The sequence below is a fragment of the Rattus norvegicus genome, chromosome 10 (assembly GCF_021556685.1).
Source record: "Rattus norvegicus strain SHRSP/BbbUtx chromosome 10, alternate assembly SHRSP_T2T, whole genome shotgun sequence".
NCBI classification, from domain to species: domain Eukaryota; kingdom Metazoa; phylum Chordata; class Mammalia; order Rodentia; family Muridae; genus Rattus; species Rattus norvegicus.
Window position 1 is genome coordinate 84,999,756 of NC_141543.1, and position 23,855 is coordinate 85,023,610.

Genomic DNA, 23,855 nt, shown 5'->3' on the forward strand with positions numbered 1-23,855 from the left:
TAGATAACCGATGATGGAGGTCCACTTCTCTTCTGTGGGCTAGACAGGGCATGACCCCATTGCTCTTCCTACACACACACATACACACACACACACACACACACCGTATACAAACACATACACTTGCGTGCACTTGTACACATGTGTACACAGATATACTCCATATGGATCCACATATGTGCATGTACATATCACACATGTACCATACACAAACATATACACATGTATGTATTTGTATGCACATGCATACATATGTATATACATATACTACATACAGACACACATATGTACACACATGTCACACATGCACACACTACATGTAAGCTATACATGTACACATAGCACAAAGCAGCTAAAAACAGTACCATCCTGGACAGTGCAGGGGAGGGCATTGGCATACAAGGCAATGGCAGGGACCACGGCAAGGTGATAGGTGTGTGCCTACCCGAGGAGGTGGCTGTGCTTGACTGCAGCTTACAGAAGCCTCTACAGCTGTGGTTCTCAACCTGTGGGTCATGACCCCACAGGGGATCAAAGATCAGATATCCGCATTATGATTCATGACAGTAGCAAAATTACAGTTATGAAGTAGCAATGATACAGTTTTATGGTTGGGGTCGCCACAACACGAGGAACTGTATTAAAGGGTTGCAGTGTTGGGGCTGTTGAGAACCGATGTTCCGCAGGGAAAGCTTGTGTAGAGACACCAGCTGCTCAGTAAGACGCCTAACTGGAACCGTGTCAGGTCCACACACTTCCCCCCTCAAATTAGCAAACAGCTTTGCTTGGCTTCAAAGACACAGGCATAGGAACCAGCCTAGGTAGCTCAGGACTCTAGCCTTAGTCCTGGAGAGGTCAGGAGTTCAAATTCATCTTTAGAGAGTTCTAGGCCAGCCTGAGATACATGACCATTTCTAGATAGAGTAAATAAAACCAAGTCACAGTCACAGTGTGAAAGGATGGCTAAGCAAGGCAGCCCTCCATTCTGGGCTACACCGTCTGGCAGACTAGAGGAAGACAAGGAGGCTGCCTGTGAATTCCTGGGGACCCTAATCCTGCCTGTGCCTCTCCCTGTAAACCTTCAGGTTCCTGAGCGGGCCAGCATGTTCGGAATCCCGATGCCCCACCTGCGCCAGGTTCATTACGCCTTGGCAGGAGCTAAGTACCAGCCTTCTTAAGAGAGCCACATGGGTTATTCCAAGGCACAGAGCGGCACCGATGTCACATCGTTGGGACAGCTGGTTAGAAATGCAAGTTCTCCACCCAGAGGCCCCAGGGTGGGGCTGAGGGGGGGGTTTGCTCGCCCTCTGGGAGGTTGGGGCTGGTACCATTTGAGCAGCCGTCTCTGACCCAGGAGGTGTGAGGCTAGGAACTCCAGACATCTGACCAGAGATATTTAATAAGAGGTGTTGGATTTAGACACTTTTTTTTTTTTTTTTTTTGAGCTGGGGACCGAACCCAGGGCCTTGCACTTGCTAGGCAAGCGCTCTACCACTGAGCTAAATCCCCAACCCTAGACACTTTTTGAAATAAAAACTAAAAATATTACTCTGGCTTATTAATTACAAAGTATGGAGAAGCAAATAGGTACAAGCCGGGTTGTTTTCTCTTGTTCAGTAGGAAACCCTCTCTCCTCGAATTCAGAGTTGTGAAACCTAACACCACACCACCCCCCTCTCCTTATTTTTTTGGAACAAGGTCACAGTGTCCTCCCCCTCCCCCCAGGCACACGAGCTGCACTCTTGTGTTACCCAGGCTGACTTGATCTCCTGGGCCCAAGGGCTCCCCTGATCTGAGACTGCAAATGAGACACCATGCTCCTCTCTCCCTGCCCTCCCCGCTCCCTTTCTCCTTTATTTTATTTTATTCTTTCCCTCTTTTTCCCCTCCTTCTCTCCTTGGTCTTTTGAGACAGGGTTTTGCTATGTAGACCTGGCTAGCCCAAAACTCACTGTGTAGTTCAGGCTGGCCCAAAGCCCATTGTAGTCCTGTCTCAGTGCTGGGATTACAGCTGTACCCCTTCTTTTTTTTTCTTTTTCTTTTTTTAGGAGCTGGGGACGGAACCCAGGGCCTTCCTTGCGCTTGCTAGGCAAGCGCTCTACCGCTGAGCTAAATCCCCAACCCCCAGCTGTACCCCTTCATACCCAGGTTTTAGACTCCTTTCAGTCCGGGGTCCTGAATCCTTATACACAAGGCTGGCACCAGTAGGTGCTCATTAAACACCCACTTCTCTTTCCTTTCCTCTTAGAATGTCTAGAACGATGACTACTGCTGTTTTGATTTGTAGTAAAGCTAGCCTCATGGTCTAGCTGCACTCTATGGGAGTGGCAAACGGTCAGGGATTACGGATTAGTGTGGCTCACCCGAGCAGCCTATTGTCCTTACTGGAAAGCCTGTACCATAGCCAGAGATAGAAAGGGCAGTGCATGAAGTCAAGTCGGAGGGCAATCATGCTGGCGACTTAGCTCCTCTTGGTGATGTGTCCTGCTCTACTTCCTGGTTCTAGGATCCACCATTTACCCCCAGGTAACTACTACTTACCAAGAAAGATCCTGGTTTAGTCCTCAGATGTGTACATGTCAGTTAAAAGATGTTTCCATCCATTGCGGGTGGCTAGAGGGCTCGCTCGGTAGCTAGGAGTGATGGCTACACAGGTTCAGCGATGTGAATTCAGTCCCCAGGACCTATGTAAAGCATGAAGGAGCTGACCAGCTACATGGTTATCTTCCGACTTCCCCACGAAGGCTGTGACCCACACCCACACCAATAAATAACTTATTTCGTGCCTGCCTGAGAGTGTTTACCTGCTTGTATGCCTCAGAGCAATGTGCGTGCCTGGTACCTTCAGAAGAGCTTGTCAAATCCCCTGGAATTAGTTACGTCCAGAGCTGCCATTCGGGTGCTGGGAATCGAACCCAGGCCTCCTAGAATAGTAGCAATTGCTCTTAACCACTAAGCCAACTCTCTTACAGAGAGAGACAAGTCTGCAGAGTGAGTTCCAAGATGGCCAGGGCTACACAAAGAAACTCTGTCTCAAAAGAAAATAAGATATAGCGAAGGCTGAATGTGCGGGCTTGTAACGCCAGCTGCTTTGGGAAGGTGATGGAGGAGGATCAGGAGTTCAAAGCTAGCCCAGGAGCTATGTGAGTCTGTACCAGAGGCAAGATGAGTAAATAATGATAAGTAAGCAAAAGAAAAGTAAAAGGACGAAAGGGGGTCTGGGGGATAATGGCTCCACTGGTAAAATGTTTGCCTTGCAAGCAAGAAAACCCAAATTCAACGCTCAGGACCCATGTGAGTAAAGGTGTCAGGTTGGGTATTTCCAGGGTTGTAATCCCAGGGTTGGAGAGGAAATGGGTGGGGCTTGCTAAACAGTTGCAGGCCCTGCCTCAGAACTCAGAACTGGTGCTAGGTGTATAAGTGGATTGTTACTTGTTACTGGGGAGCAATTTGGCCATTTCCACAAACATTAAAATGGCATTTGTCACTTGACCTATATATTGAGGTTCTCTTTGAAAGCAAACAAGCACATAAGAAAATTACAGAGGGAGAGAAATTCCACCATCCATATCTAATAATCCATAATCAGGAGAGGCAGCCCTTTGGGAAACCTGCTTTAGAGATCCCAGCTCTCAAAAGCGGAACCTCGCCTCCGTGGGATCTAGACTAAGTTACTTGTGTAGCCTCAGTTTCCATCTTGCAAAATGGAAAACCATGATCCTGGCTGTTGCTCTGGCTCCCGTTTGGTTAAAGACTCAAAGGCACGGATTATGGAAGGGACAAGGACTTGGAAACCCTAATCCCCTTAGGCCTTCCTTGGAGGGGGTAAGATAACCCCACATACACTCCTCAACCCCAAACACAAGGCTACAAGCAGATATTTACCAAGCTAGCCCAGGGCCCAGTGGGTGCCCTTTGCCTCCTACAAGGCGTTCTCTTTATTGCTGGCACGACTCCATACTTCAGATTGTAGCCAAAATCTCAGCTAGATCCACTGGGACCTGAGGAGGCCTCTGTGCACAGATCCAGCTGGTCAGAGCACACATGCCTGGTGCCACCTCAGGTCACTCAAAGGGTCCCAGATTTCCACCATTAAACCCTGGTTATTCTCTTTGAAGAAATCAGTCCACAGATTCGCAACAGAAATGCAAAGGTCTTATCTCAGCAAGGCCAATGTTAACATTTAGATGGGAAATCACAACCCACGTGGATTTATCTCATTTGACCTTCGCAGGCTTTTTACGCATCTGATTCCCCCCACAAAGCCATAATCCATCTTGTTCCGGCAGGCTGCTGCTCGGAGGACCTGTTGTGGCAGTTTCCACAGCCTGGGCCTCTGAGAGATCCTCACAAGCCGGAATCTAGAAAGCCTCAGGCTTACAGTGCCAGAGCTTCCAGCTACGGCTTGGATCAGGGAGGCTGGAAGCAGAGAGAGCTTCTTGCTCAGACACAGGGAGAGTTTACCACTCCCGTTGATAGAGAGAGGAACCCCCAGTCAGTAAGAGCCACGGCTGGGCAGTCATCTGGTCTTTCAAAGCATTTCCTGAATCCCCTGTCTGTGGGGCATGATCCGATAGGGACTAAAGGGCACTTAAGTCACTCGGTCCCCTCAACGGAGCCAGATGTGGTGGTCTACGTCTATAACCCCAACACTCAGGAGGCTGAGGCGGGAGGATTGAAAGTTTAATGCCAGCCTGGGCTACAGAGTGAGTTCCAGGTTAATCCAGGTTATATAACAAGACCCCCTTTTCAAAACACGTAAAATAACAAGCAAAAACTATCCTCTCCGTTTTGCGGTCCCCATTTATGGATGACTAAACTGAGGTTTGGCTAAGCCAGCTCACAGGGCTACCCCACCCTCTCGGACAATCTGCACCCTCATTTCTCCCTCTCTGCTTTCCAGGTTTACTGTGCCAAAGAGGAAGTTCAAAGGCCTGTGTAAGACTCTCCATCTGTTACCCTTGGCGCACTGGTCACCCTGGACTTTCTAACTGGGGTCTGAGTCTCCAGGGGGTACCCCCTCCCCCCACCCCCAGCCAGGACTCTGACCTCTGGCAGCCCCAGTGGGGCACTTTTCACTGGCCCTGGGCATGCCACGGTGGGGAGAGGAGGTCTCGAAGCTGACCTCCGCTCCAGCCTCCCTTCCTGCAGTCTAGAAGCCATGTGCTCTCAAGCCCTGTGCTAGCATTCCATGGGATTCTCTGTTAGCAAAACACGGTCTTAAAGTATGGGAAGTTTGGGAAATGGAACAAAGGTGTTTGTCCCAGTGCCATGGGCTGGGCTAGTGCCGACCACCCTTGCTGATGGCACGGTTTTCCCCGCTGCCGTGTGGGCAGAAGTCCTGGTGCGTTGCCTGATTTTCATACATTTTCCTTCATCTCCTTTGGCTTGTTTGGGACCTTTGGAAGCAGGAGGCAAAGCCTTGGGAGTACAAAGCACAGACGTCAGGAAATACTTGCTTCATGAAAGAACGACAGGCAGAGATGGCTCTTGGTTGGTCCAGATGCTCTCTGCTGTAGGCAGGTACGTCCAGTACCGCCTGAGAGCCCCGTAGCTATTCACCTCACAACCGGGCCTGACTTGGTAGCCCTTCAACAGAGACACACAGCTAGAGAAGGAGGAGCCCAGGCTCAGGGCAGCAGGTCACCCGGGAATCTCTGTCTCCTCCTAGGCCAGAGGATTAAAGAACTGGAGTCCTCCCCTTCAGCCCTCTGGGAAGTTAAGGAGGAAGATGGCCAAGAAAGCAGGAAAACTCGGTGTGAACCCAGGAAGGCCACGGTCTTCAGCCCTAAGCAGGAGACTCTGCTATTTGCCGGGAAAGGTCATGAAGTTTTTTTTCCTGGAGATTTCTAAGAACAGGAGCACAGGGGAGATTTTATGCCCCGGAGTCAAGGGCTACCAAGCCACAGACAGTGGCAAGGAGCAGGAACCTTTTAAATGAGCCCGAGCTAAGAGGCCCCTGCAGCTTGTAGGACAAAAGAGGGTGTGGCGTGAACTGCGCTGGAGGTGGCCCTGTAGACACTGGCCTGGACACTGGCTTTCCTTACTAGCCAATCGCTTTCCGAGCCTCTGTAGGCAGCCGGGAGGGAGGGGCCAACTCTGTGACAATCCCTTGGCTTAGATCTGGGTGTTGGAGGGCCTGATACACGGAGCAGGATTACTCTACGAAGGTAGACTGGATTCTTTCTGTAAAACCAATAGATTCCAGGCTGTGGGGCCAACCTGAACTGAAGAGGCCTCGGGGTGGGACCTTGGACCTCCCCATTTTGAATCTAAACTGTGTTAGGCTCCTACAGGTAACCAGGGGCAAGCAATAAGAAACACAAAGAAGTGAACCAGACGGGGATAGCGGCACACACCTGCGGTTTCAGCACTCTGGAGGCAGAGACAGGGGGATTTCAAGGTCAAGGTCAACGAGCTATACAGTGTTTGAAAGAAACCCAAATCCCACACCACCACGGATGATAACAGAACTCAAAGCACAAAAGGCACCCGGCTTCATCTGTGCGCTTCCCCAGAACTGCCATGAGGCTCCTGAGAGACAGGAGAGGCTAACACAGCTAATGTATTCCACGGGTTTCTTTCTTCAGCAATGATTCTCAGAGCGACCTGCACTCAAAACTCCCCACCCCCTGCCAAGCTTGTCTGCCCTGTCACAAGATCCAGGCCTAGCAGATCCAGGGGACAGGATCCCACTAATAATGCTCAAAGGCCATTGGCATCAGGGGTCCTGAACAGGTCTCCCTCTCCCCTTAAACTGCCACACCCCTCCCCCCAGACCAGGGATTGCAGACTGCAGCCCTCCCTCCACCCCTTTGCCCCGTCTCTCCTGTTGTGTTGTGAGTGGTGGTTTCTGGGATGCAGTGTGGGGTTTTGTCTGCCTTCCCTGCCCTGTGCCAACTCACCCAGCAGGCCTCACTGCCTTGGCAACGCATTGCAAAGTCCACACAAAGGGAAACGGCACAGGGGAGGTTGGTCCTGCCTGACGCCTGGGGAGAGTTTCCATGGCAACGATGACATCACTAGACTCGTTTGGCTACTGAGCCAGGCCTGAATGGAGGCGCCTGGGTGTTCACACTGCAGAGATGTGGAGAAAGGCTTGTCAGGGACTCGGCAGCGATGCTGGAGTAGATGGGCTGGTCCAGAATCCCATGCGGAGCCCTGCCCTTGACTGGCCGTGAGGGCTCGTCAGTCTCCTCACCTACAAAGGGAACCCACACTCTATTTAAGTGAGGGTGGCTTGAAACCACGCATACTATGCAGGCCTGGGGTGGGGGTGGGGCACACTGTGCCGGCTCCTAGGCTGGCAACTTTGAGTGATTTTCAGGGAGTTGTGGGAGCAGCTTGGGCTCTTGACCACTGGGCCCCTTGTTGTTCTATCCTTTGGTGAGCCCGGGCTTGCATGGGGAGAAGTCACAATCAGTTATGAGTGGACGAATCCTTGCCTCTGCTTTAGCAGGGAGGGTGGGTGGGGTGGGATATGATGTCGAAAGATAAGACTTTAGGGGCTCAGAGCTCTTCTGGGTTTTTACCCTTAGCTCCCTTAGTGGTTCCAGACCCAGAAGGAAGGTGTGCCAGGCACAGGTGCCTTCCTTGCACGGGGGTGAGAGGGAGGGGGCGGGGGGGGGGACAGGACTGGGATACCCACAAGAGTATTCTGTGGCTTCTGGGTGGGACCCTGGGTGGAGCCCGTCTGTCTCTGCTTTCTACATAGTGGGCAAAACCCTGAGTCTTCTGCAGGAAATAAATAGTCAGAAGCACAAGGCTAGAGGGGCGGGGCTTTTTGAGGTCAGTGAGTCTGCAGTCTGCCTGCTGTGTGTGCCAGGCAAAAGGGAAACCAGGCTACAGGGAACAGAAAGTCCAAGCGGGCTTCTTTACGTGTATCTCCGGAAGGTTTCCTAGGCCACACCTTCCCAAACTCTGACTGGGGTCCCCATCCCTCCCGACCTGACCTTAGTACACAGGGTGGTGAGAGCCCCCAAGTCCTTAGCCACTCGGCTGGGGCCAATTCTAGATGGAATCAAATATCCACTGAGCTATCTGCTGCCCGACTCACTCCTGATACCAGATTTGTCCCTTAGGGCTGTCCTCATGGGGTCTGGGACCTTCTCAGATTACCGTCTGCCAGGAGATGGCCCCATGCCTTTCTATTTTATTTAAGGTGACGCTCAGGGTGGCCTTGAACTCTCGGTGTAGCCAAGGGTGGTGTGACCTTGAGCTCTGGAGTCCCCCTGCTTCTCCTTCCAGAATAGTGGGATTTTTAGCTGCAAGTCACCGTGGCCCAGTTTATGCAGTGCTGGGAATCGAACCCAGGGCTTCTAGCATATAAGGCAAGCATTCTCCCCACTGAGCTCCAGCCCAGGCTGGACTTGACTCTTTTCTGCCATTCTACTCAATTTCCACCCAGAGCCCCACTCTGCTCACTTCCCACTCCTCAGCTCCTTTAAAGGATGCCTGGGTTGAAGGCAGTCATGTCTGTGGAACGGCCGCACCCCAATACAAGTTCAGAAGGTTGTTTTCCTCCACCCAACCCACCTAGGAACCCCTTCTTTTACCTCCAAGGTGAGGAGCGATAGCTACATGCTCCCCGGGCTGGCACAGGTCCATTGGTCACCTTCTAGCTCCCTGGTAGACAAGGGCCAGCTCCCCCATATGTACCATTGTCTGCCCTGGTCCTTCGGCCTTTGGCCCTCTTGGCCATGGACACCTCTGGCTCAGCTGGCTTGTGTGCCACGGCACTGTTTGATTTCAAACCGGTTCTGTAAAGGTGGCTCCAGTCCAGTGTCCTGGACGTGGCAGCGTCACCCACTGGGTGCACTGAAATAAACAGGCATGGGAGGACATGAGACTACGGAGGCACAAGGACCCCAGAAGCAAACTCCGTGCGCCTGCGACACACACTCTTGCTCAAAGCAGGAGGGGGAGCTTTCTGGATTCGCGAAAAGATGGCGGTCAGCCTTGGGCCCTGGAAAGCAGCCACACTCTTTCCCTTCGCCTCAGAGACGGAGGAATTGGGTCAAAGGTGGCAGGAGGCTCCCCGCTCATTAGTGTAATAGGACCTTGTGTCTCCACCCTTGGACAGGTGGCCCCAGGTGGACGGGGCCTGGAATCCCGTGAAGCCATCTGCTTTCCGCCCCTCACTCAGTCCACCTACTCTGCTCTTAGCACACACCCAGAGCTGCTTAGAGGCCCTGGGGTGGGATGGGGTGGGGCGGGGCTCAACTCCTATTTCTCTGACCTGAGAGTGCGTACTCCACTGCTGATTTACATAACGAGGTTTCGGAGGGCAACCAAATCAGCTTTCAGGATAGCAGGACCCAGGCTGTGACCTGCTGTGGGCAGCTGTCCTTGGTTCAACCTCCCTATGGTCCTGGGTGCACCTCCTACTGGCCTTTGCAAATTCTCCAGTTAAGACACCATCACCCCCCATCAAGGCCCCCATGAAAGATGAGCCCGCTCTATCTCTCATAGGGAATCCTAGGTCACCTGCCCCTCTGAGACTGACAGAGAGCCATGGGCGGTACTTCCGAAGGCCCACTGTGTGCTGGGCCCCACCCATGGGCGGGACAAAGAGGGCCCACTGCGTGCCGGGCCCCACCCAAGGCTCTTTCACACACATTAAATCGTTGCTCCTTCACAGGACCTGCTGAGGAAGGTAGTATTGTTCATTGCCAGGGAAGCAAGAAAGCAAGTGAGTCACAGCTAGGACTCTGGGGACAGAGGTGACCCAGGCTTAGCTGATGAACATGTTATCTTTGAGCAGAAGCATTACCCTCAGGGGAGGGGTTGGGATCAGCACCTTCATCTCTAACTCCCAAGGTTCCTGATGCTGACCTCTGCTCAGCTCCCCTGGGAGGCCTCTTTCTCTCTTTTGTCTCACTGTAATGTTGGCACCCACTGAGGCTGGGCAGGTAGGTGACAGGACATATCTGCCAGACAAATGCTGCCTGAAAACATTCCTCATTGCCGATACTGCTGTTTGTCCTCCCAGGGTCCAGACAGACTGTAACGTCAAGAGAAGCCATTTCACACCTCATCCAGAAGCACATTCCCATAGCTCAGCCTTGGAGAGGAGAGGCCAAAGCAGGAGGGTCTCAAGGTTGTCTCCAGGCTGAGATGTATGGGGGTGAGAAAGAAAAAAAAGGGAAGTGAGGGAGACTGGAAAGATGGCTCAGCAGGTAAAATGCTGGCCATACAAGCCTGGGACATGGATTTAATGCCCATGACATTCATGAACACACACACAAACACATACACACATGCACACACACACACATACACACATACACACACACACATACACACACATACACACACATACACACATATACACACACACGCACATACACACACACATACACACACATTCACACACACATACAAATACACACACGCACATACACACACACATACACATACACACACATACACATACACACACATACGCACACACATACACACACATACACACATACAAACACATAAATATATAACAAATGCACACACACACATACACACACATACACACACACATACACACACACACACATACACACACACACACATACACACACAGGGTTTCTCTGTGTAGTGTGTAGCTCTGGCTGTCCTGGAACTCACTCTGTAGACCAAGCTGGCCTTGAACTCAGAGATCTGCCTCCCTCTGCCTCCTGAGCAGAGGATTAAAAAGGATTAAAGGTGTGTGCCGCCATGCCTGGCTAAATATAACTGTAAAACTAAAAACAAAAAGAAATTTGGTTTTGTGTTCAGACCTTTCACTGGGACTTTGACACTTGGCACAAAGTCCCCCATATTGTCTTTCCCTGTCTACTGAAGGATGTCCTGCCTATTAGGACACTGTGTGGGAGGGGGTGAGGCCCTGGGACATAGACCAGAGGGAGAGGCCTCTCTTGCCTGGCACATGGCTGTTGCCCAGGCCCACCAAGAACATTTGATGTTTGAGAACCAGACCAATGTCAGGGAAAGCCTCTGCCCCTCCCCTAACCTGCTCAACTTCTGGCTCAACCATGTTTAGCCAGGCCCGAATGACTCAGAAGTGAGCTCACAACCTTCTGCCTCAGTTGTACCACCTGTAAAATGGGCATAGCAGCTCTCGGTTAAGAAACCACACAATGAAAGGTCTTTGGTGGTTGTGCTCTGTCATTAAATGCTCAGTCTTCCCAGCTCTTAATCACCTGGCTAGGGAGGCCTATGAAAGGGAAAGATCTGAGGAAAGGACAGAATACATAATGCCAGGCCTGGAGGTTCACACCTGCCACCCCAGCACTTGGGGGGCTGGGGGTCCAGGATCACCAACAGTTCAAAGCCAGCCTGGGCTACACAGTGAACTCCAGGGCATCCTGGCCTACTGAGTCAGACTGTTTCAAATAAAGAAAAGAAGGGACTGGTGAGATGGCTCAGTGGGAAAAGGGGGCTTGCTGTGCAAGCCTGAGGACCTGGGTTGGAAACCCCAGAGCCCACATTGAAAAGCAAAAACACACCTCTCTTGTTGGTTTCAGTGAGGGACTCTGCCTCAAGGCAATGAGGCTGAGAGTCTTGGAGCAGGCGTGAAACATCTTCCTTTGGCCTCCACACATGTGAGGATGGGCACACAGACGCACAGACCACAGACAAGAGCGGGGAGGGGAGGAGAAGAGAGAAAGAAACATCCTCTGAACAGCTCAGTGCGAGCTGCTACTACTGAACTCCGTCCAAACTGGTGGCGAATTCCTTGTCACCAAGGCCAAGTTACTATTTAACCAACCTATGGGAAGTGAGGCCAAACTCTCCAAATGACAAAACAACACGGCCTGTTTGCTGGGGTTAAATAGCCCAGTGGAGCCTGGAGTAGGACTCTCCTCCCACAACCTCCCACCCGCCTCCTGTCCTGCCCAGTCCTGCGTGGTGACCTTGGCCTCCAGGTAGTATGGGGGAAAGGTGACTTGCAGGGGCAGAATTAAGGCTTAAGGAAAACAGACGTTTAAATAGGGGCGAGTTGGAGTAGATGTGTCCCCATTGGTAAGTGATTGCTTGGTGTACTCGAAGTCCTGGGTTCGATCTCCAGCACCTCAGAAGTCTGCGATGAGTCAACCCAGTAGTACATTGCCTTCAGTCCCGGCACTCAGGTGGTGGAGGTGTGAGAATCAGATTGTCAAGGTCACTTGTAGGGGTTGGGGATTTAGCTCAGTGATAGAGCGCTTGCCTAGGAAGCGCAAGGCCCTGGGTTCGGTCCCCAGCTCCGGAAAAAAAAAAAAAAAAAAGGTCACTTGTGCCCACATAGGAAGTTTAGACCGTCTGGATTACATGCAAAGGCTGAGGTGGGGGAGAAAGAGGTTCCTCTACCTGGAGGTCACAGCTCTGGGGCCGGGAAGCAGGGATGGACTGATAGACCAGTATCAGGCTAGGCGAGCTTTGGACAGCTGCTCAGGCTTCCCTTTCACCACAGTTGAGGGTTAGCTCCACAGGGTCCCCCATCTCTCATTCCCTAAGACCGGTGTTTACCGTTGGGCTCTGACTTTTCTCTCCAGGAACCCCCAAAAAGGTGAAAGAACTCAAGGTTTGTCAAGTATTTGTGTGGGGATACATTTTGCTATACACCCATGCCCATAGTAGGACCATATTATATTTGTCCTCAACGTTTTTAATATATTTACAAGGTAAAGTATCTTACATCTAGAGGAAAGTACGGGAGAATCTGTCAGGTAGCCACGTACCCGTTACTGAGCTTAAACAGATGGCAACATTTGGCTGTATTCCCTTTGGGTCTCTCTCAGTGAAAATTTTAAATATTAACCGCAGAACTGAAGCCATCTCCTGGTCCTCCCCTCTTCTCTTCAGAGGAGACCGTGACCTGGGAACTGCTTGCCTCCTTCTCATAACCATGCTTCAAATGGCTCTGTGCTCTGCCGTTACTGTAGCCCTGCATGTTCAGAATGTGATGGGGGAACATGCTGCAGGGTGGGTGACACACCTCAGTGGGGAGAATGCTTGGTCAGCATGTGGAAGTTCTGGCTTCCACTCCCAGCGCCGAATTTAACTGGGCATGGCGACACACAGCTATAGTCCCAGCATTGAGGAGGCAAAACCACCACGAGGATCAGGAATTCAAGGTTAAGGTTGGTTACAGAGAGTTTGAGGTCAGCCTGGGCTACCATAAGACCATGTCAGGGGGAAGGCAGGCAGGCAGGCAGGCTGACTGGCTGGAGTTGAGATGTGTATCTAGACTATAGGCCTACCCTGTGAGTTTTCTATAGAACAGGAGATGGGACAGCTACAGGCCCCCCTCTCTCAACACCGCAGCCTCCCTCTCTGTGGTTTACACCCTGGGCCATTTCCTTTTGAAATCTGGGAAATGCTTGAAAGTCGTGAGTCTAATGGAAACCCTCACCTGACAGATGATGGGACTCTCTCCCAGGAAGAGGAAGCAGCTTCCTCCAGGCCACAGGGCCAGCAGAACGGCAGGGCTTTCTGATGCCCTGAGGCTCTTTGATCTTTCCTCACAGGCCAAGGAGGAAAGACTTATGGTCACTCAGGCCCAAGGGATGACTGACTTGCTCCTGCTTCTGGCAAAGGCAAACAGGTCAGAGGAGGCCAAATAACTTCACCTATGAGGAGCGGCAGGCTACAATGAGAAGTTCTAGGTTGATGCTGTCTGGTGCGGCTGCCCTGAGTCATATGCCCTGAGTAGTTGGTGTTGGGGAAGGAATTAGTGTAAGCTGAGGTTTGCTGAGAGAATAGTGTTTGGTTCACACTTGTTCATTCGTTGTGGTGCCTGGGATTGAACCCAAAGCCTCCGGTGCGCTAAGACAAGTGCTCTTCCACTAGCCTGTGGCCCTAGCCTGAGAATGCCGCATACAAGGTTTGGAAGACTTCATACAAAAATATATCTATATCTAAAGGTGCTTATTATTTTTATACGGGCAGTCTAGGGAAACAAAATTCTAGATATGTTAAGTAAAATACATTCCTAAAATTAATTTTACCTGATTTTGTTTTTACTTTAAAAAAAAAAACACGGCTATTAATGAATTCTCCACTCGCTAAGTAGTTTACATTAGATAAACAGATTGCCGCCAGCCTTATATACAGTGGCCCGAAGACTGGAGGAGAGAGAGGTGACCTCCACTTCATCTCCATCTTCTGGCCTTTGGCCTTTACAGACTTGGGGAATCTGGATCTTGGTAGAACTCTCCTAGACTATGCCACTTTCTTTTCTTTTCTTTTCTTTTCTTTTCTTTTCTTTTCTTTTCTTTTCTTTCTTTCTTTCTTTTTTTTTTTTTTTTTTTTTTTTTTTTTTTTTTTTTGGAGCTGGGGACCAAACCCAGGGCCTTGCGCTTCCTAGGCAAGCGCTCTACCACTGAGCTAAATCCTCAACCCTGCCACTTTCTTCTTAGATACCTGGGAAGGGTGTCTGTTGGTCCACACTTCCTCACTCAAAACTGAATGCTGCATCTGGGCCTGCACACCCCTTGCTTTTGAGGGCATGATCCTCCACAGGTGCAGGGTGTCTCCCAGGAAAGGCATACAGGAATGCTCCTGCCGAGACAGGTGGCCGCTGGAAGGCCTGAGTCTCTGGGGACAGTGATTCTGTCACGGGAGATGCCCACCCTGGTGGACCTTTCTGATTTGCACTGTTGCCCAGGCTCTGATGTTCCAGCCAATTATCACCCCTTCCCCCAACCCGAGCTGGCAAGACATGACATTTCCCTATTGGAAATGTTCATCTGCTGTCTCCCTGAACATCTGGGAGTTGTCAGCCGCCGCTTCTCCCACTTAAGGCAGGTGGGGGGAGGGGGAGTAAAAATTCCATGCTGTTCAGTGCAGGTGGCAACAGGTAGAAACTGTTTCTCCCTCTAGAGAGACAGAGAAGCCACATAGAAACAATTGGGGCTGGGGTCAGTCTCTTGGGAGCAAAAATATAAATAACACAACAGAGCCCGTCAGTGGCACACTTTTAATCCCAGCACTTGGGAGGCAGAGGCAGGCAAATCTCTGTGAGTTCAAGGCCAGCCTGGTCTACAGAGTGAGTTCTAGGACAGCCAGGGCTACACAGTGAAACCCTGTCTTGAAAAAAACAAAAGAAAAAACAAAGCAAACAAACAAATAAAAACCACTAAACTACAGCAGGTGCCCTCACTAGCAGATGTTTGTGAATGTGTGCATGTGTGCACCCATGTGTCACAAAAATAACACAGATACTCAAGTAATCCCAAAATTGTTTGTTACTTCATCTATTTATTTTATATGAGTACACTGTTGCTTTCTTCCGTCAGGCACACCAGAAGAGGGTATCAGATCTCATTAACAATGGTTGTGAGAACCATGTGGTTGCTGGGAATTGAACTCAGGACCTCTGGAAGAGTAGTCAGTGCTCTTAACCACTGGGCCATCTCTCCAGTCCTGTGTGTTTTCTAAAGATTGACACCTGATCTATCTTTCACCCTTTGCATATCCGGAGGTGTGAGCTGGTCAGAAGTCCTGGAACCTTCCCTGCAACCTGGCCAGTCTCAAGAAAACCTAATTTCACAAAAACACTTCCCTGGAAATCTGCTTTCTAATTGCAGGAAGGTTGTCAGCATCTGACTATGCTCCAGAGACCACTGGCAAGGAGGACTGTGCATCAGGGTGGAGGGGTCACTGTCGTCACCATATAACACACCTAACAGAGTTCATCAGACACATAGCTAATGACATGCTCATCAGAGTGCTTCGTGGGCATTAGACAGGCGCTCAGAGTAGTTTTCTATAAGTGATGGTAAGTATATTGTTGCCTTTAGTCAGCCGAAATCAAGGCATGTCTCTCTTGTCGTCGTGTGACTTCCGAGGGGCTCTGACGAAGTTTCCTGTGGGTTTCTGTGTTGTTTCTCCGTTGTTACCGCCCCACCCTCCTCAACCATCCCCGCCCAGACCACAGGCCAACAGCAAGCTCTTAATGGCTGCCTGCCCTGCACAACTACGTAGAATTCTGTGTTCTGACCAGTGGCTACCTCTCCTCAGGATCCCCAAGAATGGTGGGGAAACCCCAAATCAATCCAAACAAACAATGACCTCAATGGGTGGCAGCACATTTCTGTAATCCTACTATCCATGAGGTGGAGGAAGTACGGGTAGGAGTCGGAGTTCAAAGCCAGACCAGGCCATGTGAGGTGCAGGCTCTAACAAAGACAGGGAAGATAAGTTCAGGATCCTTGTGCTGTCCCCAATGACAGATTAGGATGAAGCTACAGCTGGGTAGCCTGCCTCGTGCCATGTCCCTGGCTGGTGTATGTTCTCTACACTCTGGGGACACCCTAGTGGCAGGCAGTTGAGAACAGCAGGGGGTTGGGCTTATCTAGAGGGACATGGGCTATAGAGGGTAGGAATGGGGGTGGGGATTTTGCAGTCACAAAGGACCAAAGCTCAAATGCCTGCAGCTCACACTCTGGGCATGGGACCTCCAAAATATGGTCCCCTCTGAACCTTGGTATCTTCACCTATGAAAGGAGGAGGAGAAGTGTTCAGATTTTTCTCAGAATCAAGCAAGCTGATGTCAGTGACAGTCTGATGCATAGGGGTAAGTGCCTGTCCCCTTCCCAGAAGGGTGCAAGGATAGAGGCAGGGATGACAAGTTTGGTAGCTCATGCATCTGGATAATGGACTTGGCTTGTTGGGAGAAAAGGAGCAAGGAAGCTATGCTTTCCAATGAATCCTCTTGTTTCGTTTGCCTTTGAGGTAAAGTCTCACTATGCAGTCCCGGCTTCGATAAGGTCTTCAGCTGGCTTCTAGATACACATCTGAAACTCCCAGCAATCCTTTTGCCTCAGCCTCCCAGCAAGTTATTTGTTCTGAGATAGGACCTCCCTGTGTCACCTTGGCTGTCCTGGGATATGCCATGAAGATCAGGCTAGACTTCAACTAACAGAGCTCCACCTACCCTTGCCTCTGAAGTGCTGGGATCAAAGATGTGCGTCACCACAACTGGCTTCAATCACTTGTGATTGAAGGACACTTGAGAACAAAACTCCACAAATTCTTCGGAAGACTAGCTGTAGAGAACCCAAATTTCCTGAGAGAGGACAACCCCAGGGTTGTCCCAAATTCCGTCACAAGGCTTCATGTTGCCCTTTCATGTTTCTTTGGGCTAGGAAAGGGTCACACCCCTGTCTGGCCTTCAGCTGCAGGGGTAGGGTGTCACTAGGAAGCCCCAAGTGAAAGGGAACAGAACACACAAGTGAGACAAAATCCTGCCACCTTAGCACCTTGCCTGTCCTCTCTGCTGTCACTAGCAGGGGACAAAGAGAGGTTGTGTGTAAAGGTACTTTGTGTTCCTATGGCAGATAGCCAACAGGGAACGCTTGTCACCTGGCCATGCTGGGATTGCAAACTAGCAGGACAGCCTCTGGATGAGGCAGAGGGCTGGAGGGGACTCATCCTCAGGCTCTGGGACACAGGGTCATTTGGGCTGGAAGAGCCATTAGGGCCCCCCTCCCCTGAGGTGCTCCTTAGCTGACTTTCCGGTACACAGAGGTCACTCAGCTATACTGGGTTGAGTTCTAGTTCTGGCTTCCTCCAGACACAAGGGGCTACCTGCTACTTTCCTCTGTGCCTGCCTGCCTGTTTCCTCACCTGTGAAACGGGGCCAGTGTTCAGCTTGCAATGCTATGCAGACCCGAGTGTGAGTCGCCTGCTGAACTTGGCGGCTGACTCAAGAGACAGCCCATCAACCCAGGCCATTCATAAGAACAGAACACATACAGAAACAGTTCTTTCCAGAAATACCTGCTGAACAGTCTGAGACAGGCTAGGCATGGTGCAGGGTGCTCTCCGAGATCTGAACCCCGCCTTCCTGGAGGAGGCACACAAAGGTAATTCTAACCCAGCCTAGGCTACGGGAAGGGCGGTGCAGAGGGGAGTGTTCCGAGAGGGCATACTTGGAGGAGGTGGATTCTGAGCTGAATCTGGGCAGCACCGGGGACTGTGGGGGCAGGTGAGGTAAAGAGGATTGTGGCTACACAGAGAAAGGTACAGAAGTAGACAGGGGGTGCAAGTTTAGCCCAAGGGGGCTCCATGTGGCCCCAATGCAGTGTCCAGGGGGCATAAGTGGAGGGGAAGAGTATTATTGTCCCCAAAACATGCCACTCACTTCTGCCAGTTGGGTGACCTTGAGAAAGGTACTTTCTATTCCTGGGTCTCACGTTTTTAATGTATCATGGATGACCTGATGGAAGGGCCCCATCTTTCCCTCCTGGACCTTGGTAATTCTTTATTTATTCTCCATTCTGCCTCCCACACGCTTGAAGGTTTCCGTGAGGCTGTGGTGGAGCCCCCTCTGGCTTGATGGCAGTGGGATGGTAAACAGGAAAGCTAACCTCGAGTCTGGGAGGCTGTGCAGCCCATGAATGGAACGGCTGAGGAGGAAGTGGCTAAACGGAGGTGACCAGAGTCACTCTAAAGACTTGGGATCCCATCTTCGAGGGGCTGTGTGGGTTGGTATTTGAGCCCTAGGTCAGACACACAACCTGGGTGATTAATGGTCAAGATGCAAGGCTTTTCCCCAGAGGGAAAAGATGCATTGGTTTGGAATGACTGCCCCAGGCCACCCAATGTGATATGGTGATGCAAGTCACAGATCTGGGAGATTCTAGGCTGAGGAGAGACTAGAAACCCAACTCTGTCTTGTCTTGCCTAGGACATTTGCTCCAATCCAATGAGACCCAGGGTTATCAAGGAACAGACAGAGAGAATGGTAGGAAATTAACCACCCAGGGCCTCAGTTTACCCATCTGTGGAATGGAAGGATGTCTTGAGGAGTGGACTAAGGGGCTTCTGCTTTGCACTTCTCATACCAGAGTGATCTGTTTCCCAGCTGGTTTCCCTGCCTGCTTTAGTCCCCAGCACTCAGACCCAGATGGTGTTACTTCCGGCTCCTACAGTCATTAGCTCTGAATCCCCCTCCCTCCCTTAACTGCGGCTGAGGAGCAGAGGCTTGGAGGTGGTGCGGGATAGGATCGTCTGGGTAGGCCATTTCTATCCTAGCGGCAGAGAAGGGAGGCCTGGTGGTTGACCGATGTGTTTGCCAAAGGGCCTGCTAACCCCACTCAAAGTAAGAGATCATTTTTATATTTTAGTTCAGCTTCTAGGCTCTGCCCCATGAGGGATCTTAAAGAGCACCCATTTCTTTTTTTTTCTTTTCTTTTTTTTCATTTTTTTTCGGAGCTGGGGACCGAACCCAGGGCCCTGCGCTTGCTAGGCAAGCGCTCTACCACTGAGCTAAATCCCCAACCCCAAGAGCACCCATTTCTAAATTCCTGCTCCCCATCCCAGGTCAGCATCGAGAAGGAGGAGGAGGAGGAGGAAGAGGAAGAGGAAGAGGAAGAGGAAGAAGAGGAGGAAGAGGAGGAGGAGGAGGAGGAGGAGGAGGAGGAGGAGGAGGAGGAGGAGCCTGGAGCTGCCTTTATCTTTGTAAGAGCCTAGCAGATTGGAATATTTGTTATGTTAAGGCCATGCAGGCTTAACGAAGCGTCAAGTTCTTTGCTGGAATTTTAACCAGGTGAGCATGCGTGGTAACTATACACCTATCCAGTCAGGATTCTGTTCTGTGGGCAGTGAGACCATGACAGCTGAAGGAGAAGCCCTGACTAGATTGCTTTCCTACCAAGCCAGCCTGTCCAATTATAATTACTGGATAGTGTTATCTGATGGCCCTGAAATTTTCAGACATGGAGTCAGCTCGTGGTGTGTATGAGTGTGCGTGCGTGCGTGCGTGCTTGTGTGTAGAGGAAGAGGGGATATAAAGAGCTGGAATAATACAAAAGTCAGAATGTAACTAAACCGAATGGTATAGTCCTGTAATCCCAGATGTTCAGGAAGCTGAGGCAGGAGGATTTCATGTTCAAAGCCTGACTAGGCAACTTAGTGAGATTCTGTCTCTAAATAAATAAATAAATAAATAAATAAAGTAAAATAAAATAAAATAAAATAAAATGAGAGCCAAAGAGATGTGTATCGGGTGATTTCACTAAGCCTAGCATTTGGGGGTAGGCTGATCAGAGTTCAAGATTACCCTAAGTATATAACCAGTTGGAGGTTAGCCTAGGCTACACCAAGACTCTGTTTCTAGAGTAAGCAAAGGACAACAGAACAAAACAGAACAAAAACAACAACAGCAAACCAAGAGGGCTGAGGCCATCGATCTTTAGTAGAGCTCTTGCCTATGCAGTTCAAGACCATTTGTCCGATCTCTAGGGCAAGGGAGGGATGGGGGTGGTAATACTGATTTTTTTTTTAAATAAATAAGGTACCATGTAAATGGCAAAGTTAGGAGGGATAACCCCAGCAAAAATGGGCCAGACCCCAGAGGTCCTAGCCCTAGCTAGGCAGCTGGTGATCCTTCAGGTGTGGGGAAGATTGGGGAAGAGGAGGGATTAATTAATTCTGTATATTCAAGCTGTGACTAGCAACCACCTGGGAGATAAGACAGGACCTTCCTGGGGACACAAAGCCTGTGAAAGGAGAGTTGAGCAAGGCAGGAAAACAGGTGCAAGTGACAAGAGGGAAGGGGGGTTGCTGACACAGAGTGATAACCAGAACCAGACAGAAGAGAAGGGGCTCTTGGGAACCCAGAGGGGAGGACTCCGTATGGCCAGACACCTGCTGAGCCAGACCTCCGTATGGCCAGACACCTGCTGAGCCAGACCGGATAGGGCCCAGTGGTCTCTGCTGGTCTCTCTGTGCCTCTGAGTCCTGGCAGGGCAGAAGCAGAGAGGTCTGAAGGGAGAAGCTTGTCTTCAGCTGGCTCTGGCCCATACCTGGGGTCAGGGCTGCCTCTTGCAAAGCCTTCGGCCTTTCTTCGCTTTCCCCACTCATTCCCCATCCACGTGGGCTTTCCTTCTGTTTCTTCAGAACCAGCCCTGTTAACAATCCTGCCCAGCGGCTGGGAGCCTGACTGTGTGGAAGAAAGAGCACTGGGCCAAGAGTTCAAAGTCCAGGACTCAGCGCTGGCCTGTCTCTTCCTTCCTGGCCCCCTCTGGGGGCTGCAAAGCCAGCCCCACTCAGAGTAAAGGTCTCTGCGACTATCCAGGCTGGAGCCTCACTTCTGTTCGCCCTAAATTGCTTTTATCAACTTGAGGATGGGACAGCTCAGGCTTGCCTCTGTGGGCCACCTCCCTCTGCTGTCCCAGCGTGATCATGGGCACCTTTCCCCAGGTCCTCTAGTCTTGCTTAGGCAGCCAGCTGCCACCTGTGTGAGGGGTGGCTGGGAGTGCTGCCCGGAGCTGAGGAGAACCTGTCCCTGAGGAAATGGCCCAGGCCTTCTTGTTCAGCCAGAAATTCCAGCCTTTGAAGGATCCGGGCGGAGAGGGGCCTTTTCTAGGCTGCTTTTCTAGAGCTGTTTTTCCAGCCTGGCATTAGCACCCAGCCTTAAAGAAAACTTCCCTGGTCTTTAATTGGGTTTTCTGGAAAGGTGTTGGCCTTCGCCACCCTGTAGGGAGGTTCTGTCCCCCCACACCCTCCCCCCCACAAAGTTTTTGGGAAGGAAGGATCTCTGGTTGGCTGGGAACTTGCAATGTAGTCCCAGATGGCCTTGAACTTCTGACTATCCTCCTGACTCAGCCTTCCAAGGGCTGGGATTGCAGATATGTGCTACCACCACCTGTTTAGGAATACTTCTTAAAATCAGCTTTATTGAGGTCTACTTGCACATATGTATCCATTTGAGGCACGCTGACCAATGATGGATACATGTGTCTGTGTAGGTGCCATGTGGATCAAGTCATAGAGCATTTTTGACATCTTACAAGTTTCCCTCATGGCTACTGCTCGATCACTAGGATCCCCACTCCAGGCAACCAGGTTCACTACAGACCTGCTCAAATGTCTCATGTTCCTCACGGTGCACCTGCGAGTCATCCACAACATTGCATGGGTCAGTAGTACTGTAATGGTAGGGTACTATTCCACCTCATGGGTCTATCTTACTTGTCTGTCCATCCATCCACCTGGGTTTAGACATTCTGGTTATTTATGGTTTGGGGTGTTATGAATAAAATGCCTATGAACTTTTGCATTTGAGCCTTTGTGTGTGACCATGTTATGTTAGTAACAAAAGTAGGGTAGTTAAGTCCTATGGTTGTTTGTGGCTTCTCTCTGTCTATCTGTCTGTCTGTCTGTCTGTCTGTCTGTCTCTCTCTCTCTCTCTCACTTTTCCAGGATCAAACCAGACCCTCATACAGACTGAGCAAATGGTCAGCCTTTGGGTTTAAGCATATACAGTGTTGGCTGGAACTGTCAGTATTTCTCCTTGGTATTCTTCCTCCTCCTCCTCCTCTTCTTCCTCCTCCTCCTCTTCTTCTCTCTTCTTTTTTTTTCTTTTCTTTTTTTTTGGAGCTGGGGACCGAACCCAGGGCCTTGTGCTTGCTAGGCAAGCGCTCTACCACTGAGCTAAATCCCCAACCCCTTCTCTCTTCTTTTTTACTTGAGATTTATGACAGCACTTATAATAATTTTAGATCTATTAAAATTTTCCATATGGTATATTTTGATAGCATTTCCCCCCTTTCCTCAACTCATCTCAGATCCTCACCACAACTCTATGTTCTTTTTCTGTCTCTCTCTCTTTCCAAAAAAAGAAAGAAAGAAAGCAACAAGAAGACTCCATAAAAATGGAAGTCAAAACACACGGGTCAAAGACCGATAGGATAAAAAGAAGAACCAAAAGTCTGCAGAAGCACCACAGAGTTCATTTTGTGTTGGCTAACTATACTCGGGCATGGGGCTTGCTCCCTAGAGTTTGATTGATACACCCAGTGACCCTCCGCTAGGGAAAAGAAGGCATCAATGGCAGGTAACTTCTCGGTTAGGGGTGAGATCCTGTGTCCACCTCTCAGTGCTGGGACCCGTCTTGAACCTATGCAGGTCTCCTGTGTGCTGCCACAGCCTCTGTGGGTCCATGTGTGCATCAGGGCTGTTGTGTAGAAGACAGTTTCTTTGGGGTTATCCATCACCTCGCAGCCCTCAGTGTTTGGAGACAAGGTCTTGGCTGTGTCGCTCTGGCTGGCCTGCAACTGTCCATCCTCCTGTTTCAGCCTCCTGACTGCTGGGGTATTTGTTTCATTTCCTAAGAAACTGTGCAACTGTTTCCAGAAGTGACTGTACCACCTACAAGTGGGAAGGGACCATGACTGTAACATCCCTGCCCAGATCCTGACCTTTTCTCTGCCTGAGACCAAGCAGGGAGTTTTGGTAAGTGGTGTGGCGCTTCCAGTTGTGGGGGTGGGGGGAGCTTTTCCTGAGAAACCATCTCTCTGCCTCCTCAGAGTCCCCGAATGAGGTTATGGTGGCCTAGCACAGCAGAAGAAAGCATACACATCTACTTATACCCGAGTTTAAGCAGATACGGTGTCGGCTGGAACTTCGTTATTTCCCCTCTGCTCCCTCTTGCCACCAAGAGAGCGTTCTTAGGCAGAGCTGCTGCCGAGACAGCAGCACCACCCTGTTCCTGACTGCTGCCACCCCCACCCCACTGAAAACAAAAAACCAGGACACTCAGGGCCCGTGTTCCAAGTGTTCCTTCCCTTCAGCACAGGCTGAGAACTGGGGTTGACCACAGCCAGCTGGAGAGCTTTGTGTTAGGACTGTCAGTGTCCCAGCTCTTGCTCCCCTGTGTGACCCATTGGTCCACCTCACTGTCAGTCACCAGGGAGCTCTGCTTCCCTAACTCAAGATGATGTTGCTGATCATAGAGAAGGGCCGAAGCCTTGGCATGTGATCAAACACCTTATTAATGGCTCAAAGGAAGGAAAGTACAGAGAAAAGGAAGAGGGTGCTGTTGAAACAAGAATTAAGGCCCCTTTAATTCCAGCTCTGACGAGTCTGAGGAGA

The 23,855-nt window shown here is 50.6% G+C and overlaps 2 long non-coding RNA genes across 6 annotated transcripts; one reads left to right on the forward strand and one right to left on the reverse strand.

The window, feature by feature from the left end:
- Positions 1-1,442: 1,442 nt before the first annotated feature.
- On the reverse strand, positions 1,443-8,749 carry LOC102555690 (uncharacterized). Of its 4 annotated transcripts, XR_015631958.1 has the most exons (4): positions 8,555-8,715; positions 6,905-7,200; positions 2,804-2,923; positions 1,443-2,683 (listed from the first exon to the last, which is right to left on the reverse strand). It is a non-coding gene; the product is annotated as an uncharacterized LOC102555690 (long non-coding RNA). The 4 variants fall into 4 exon arrangements; XR_015631960.1 differs by lacking the exon at positions 2,804-2,923 and having other exon boundaries at positions 8,555-8,749; XR_015631961.1 differs by lacking the exons at positions 1,443-2,683; positions 2,804-2,923 and adding an exon at positions 4,669-5,420 and having other exon boundaries at positions 8,555-8,739.
- A 3,057-nt stretch (positions 8,750-11,806) lies between these two features.
- On the forward strand, positions 11,807-21,900 carry LOC148003046 (uncharacterized). 2 transcript variants are annotated; one of them, XR_015631963.1, is made up of 3 exons: positions 11,807-11,920; positions 19,302-19,527; positions 20,880-21,900. It is a non-coding gene; the product is annotated as an uncharacterized LOC148003046 (long non-coding RNA). The 2 variants fall into 2 exon arrangements; XR_015631964.1 differs by lacking the exon at positions 11,807-11,920 and adding an exon at positions 17,887-17,964.
- The last annotated feature ends 1,955 nt before the right edge of the window (positions 21,901-23,855 follow it).